The following is a 3,569-nucleotide window of genomic DNA, read 5'->3' as shown; positions in this document are numbered from 1 at the left end:
CATAAATATGCCAAGTCTTTTCATCGACATCTTCTCCCTTTTTTAACGCTCGCTTAAAAATCTCTGAATCTTTATAAGGAGGCCAAAATACTTCTTTTTTGCGCGGAGTGAGCCATTTAGCATGCACAATTGCTAGGCCACCTCCTGCTGCCTGGTCGAACTCGATAATATTATACATGTATACATGTATAATACTCTCTTCTTTTAAGAAGACACTAAAGTTTTACAAATTGTCTAAAGTAAGACACTAAACAAATAGACTTCTTTTACAAGTTGATGATAAATTATATACATATATACATATATTACAAATTATATACACATGTACATATATTACAAGACCGAACACGATCACCGGCAGAGACCACGCTTTCACTTATCTATTGTAAGATTAGGTTAGATTAAGGTTCGTTTCATATGACGATCGCAACGTTCGCGAGCACCATTTGTCTTTGTTTAACTTTGAGTGTGCAATAAAAATTAAATTATTCCACAAATGTTGCAATTGCCAAATGAAACGTAATCTAAGTTAATTTAAGAAAAGGAAAATAATTGAATCGATAAAACACAGAACACTAAATTGGCAGAAGCTTTTTAATAGGTCAGTTTTCAATATAAGATCAATTACAATTTTCACGTTTTATATTGATATTTCTTATCGATTTTGCAAATATAAATACAATTAACGAATAATTAGATATATTAGGAAATAATGCAACCGTTGAATGATAATTACCCAAGTAGCAAGATGACGTCTAAAAGACGTCTTAAAGACGTCTTAAAGACGTCGTAGACGTCTTTAAGAGGTCTTTAAGACGTGTTTAGACGTCATCTTGCTACTTGGGTACCTATGATTCAATTTAGTATAATAATTATTTAAAATATTTAAATCTCAATATTTTTAAATACTAATTATGCCAATTGTTATTTTTATCAACATTTTGAGTACAATTTTCAAAAGAAATGTCTAAATTTATTTATTTTATAAAATGTTTAAAAAAAGTACTAAATTTATAGATTATTATTCTGGAAATTATATCAAAAATTTTAAAAATGTTGACAGCAATATCCGTATTTTTAAAGGTTTTGAATAGAAAGTCATATAAACTTTATAAGTACATAAAATATTTGTTATTTTCTTTATCTAAATACATTAATTATTAATTGACGTATGAATTAATTTTATTGACGTATGAATTAATTTTATTGACGTATTAATTAACAACATTAATAAATTGATAAGTAAATAACCTTAAAAAGACGATTAAATGATGTTATTTCTATGACGATAATATGTCGTTAAAAATATCACGTCTGTATTACGTCATTATTTAGTCGACTGACGTTATATGACGAGAAATGACCTTAAAATGATGTCATAATGACGTCACGTTGCTACCTGGGATTTAGTATTTGACTTCTTTAACTATAAATAAAAGATAGATATTAACAAAAGATAGATAAGACGGAAAGGAAACATATAAAACATATCTAAACATATAAATACGCACATTTCTGTTTGTTTCTCTTTCTTCGTTTTCTCTTCTTTCATGAATCTTTTTTTCTTCTTTTTCTCTCTCTCTTTCTCTCTTCTTTTTCTTTTCCTGTTATTTATGAATCTTCAACTATAAATAAAAAGCAATAACATTAAAAATGCATTTCAATCTTTCACTCTCTCCTTCTCTTTTTTTTATTATTTTATTTTCTATTATCCTTCTCTCTCTTTCTCTTTTCTTTAAACATAGACATATATAGTACGCGTCAATAATTCGTTCCGTTTCCCTAACGAAAGTTGGGAATAATATCTATCCTTTACTAATGTATAAGAATCCTATGGATTAACCAATAATATATATATATATATATTACCAACATTTGCTAGAGAAATGGAACAAATTATTAATGCGTACTATACATATACATATAAATATCTAAATATCTAAACATATAAATACGCACATTTTTCTATTTGTTCCTCTTTCTTCTTTTTCTCTTCTGTGTCTTTTCTCTTTCTTAACCTACTTCTTTTATGAATCATTTTTCTTCTGTCTCTTTCTCTTTCTCTCTATTTTAGACTTCTTTAACTCTAAAGAAAAAGTAAAAACATTAATAATATTTATTAACAATATTTTATTATTTTCTCTCTCTCTCTCTTTCTCTTTCTCTCTCTTTCATCCTTATCATCCATATCGAATATACAATCTGAAGATAAATGACGACCATGACGCCCTTAGTCCGGAGTGTCCGACTTTTAAGAGGGCGCTACAGGAGGAGAAGAGGAGAGCAGGCTGGGAGGACGCTAAATAGCAACCACAGGAAGAAGCGGAGCTAATACTATATACAAATGCACAAAGTTTAATGGCACATAAAGATGAGATACAACATCAGATTATGAAGAAAATAAATCCTATGTTCTTGGCATTATCGGAAACCAGACTGATTGATGATATCGAAGACAGTGAAGTGAACGTCCCGGGTTATAGTATAGTTAGATGTAATGCTGAGAATAGAAATACGGGAGGAGTTGTTCTATATGTAAGGAGCGAAATTAAATACGAGATAGTATTAGTAAAAAAATTAGAATCGAATTGTTGGTGTGCTGCGATAGAAGTGAAAGATAAAGTATATAAAGGAGTGATAATGGTAATATATCACTCACCGAGTGCATCGCACGGAGATTTCATGAGATTCTATGAGGAAATAGTGGAGGAGTTGGTAGTAAAGGGAGAATGCATGGTTATAGGAGATTTTAATATAGATCTTAGGATGGATTCGTTTTATGCGAAGAAACTGCAAGCAACAATGTTAAGCTTGGGTATGAAACAATATGTTAACGAACCGACGAGAATTACGAAAGACAGTCAGACAATTATAGATTTAATCTTCGCTAATAATGATAAAATAGTACAAGTAATTCATGAACCTAAAATAACGGATCACGCGTGGCTGAAAGTTGAGATGAATGTCAGCAAAATTGAAAGTAAATATAGAGAATTTATTGTTAGAAATTATAAAGAGTTTGATGTAAATGAATTTGCTATATTAGTGAAAAATAAACTACAGAAAAGTCAGGGATGTCAATGTGAATGTATGGATGTCAGTGAGAGAGCGAAACAACTTATCGATAGTATAATGGATGCGTTAGATGTAATGGCACCGAAGAAAAAATATAGAATTCCGAAAGTATGGGAAGGGAAAAAGTGGTTTTCAGATGACATAAGAGAGGCTGCGGACAGAAGAGATAAGGCTTATAGAAGAGCATTGTATGATGATATTGAACAAAATTGGTTGCAGTATAAAATTGAAAGAAATAAAGTAATAAAATTAATCAGGGAGAAGAAGAAAGATTACTATGAATGTATGATAGATCTTAATAAAGGAGACCCTACATCTATGTGGAAAACATTGAAGGAAATAATTAGGGGTGAACCAGTAGGTATAAAAGAAGTAGGAAATATAGATTTTGAAATCTTAGGCGATACCGAAGAGTGCAATATAGCTGATAAATTTAATTTATATTATATACAAAGTATTAATAATATAGTAAACTCTATAAAGATCGATAAATC

The sequence above is a fragment of the Camponotus floridanus genome, unplaced genomic scaffold, assembly GCF_003227725.1.
Source record: "Camponotus floridanus strain SB8 unplaced genomic scaffold, Cflo_v7.5 scaffold374, whole genome shotgun sequence".
Lineage (NCBI taxonomy): Eukaryota > Metazoa > Arthropoda > Insecta > Hymenoptera > Formicidae > Camponotus > Camponotus floridanus.
The sequence above is the reverse complement of the archived record's forward strand: the minus strand, read 5'-3'. Positions refer to the sequence as shown.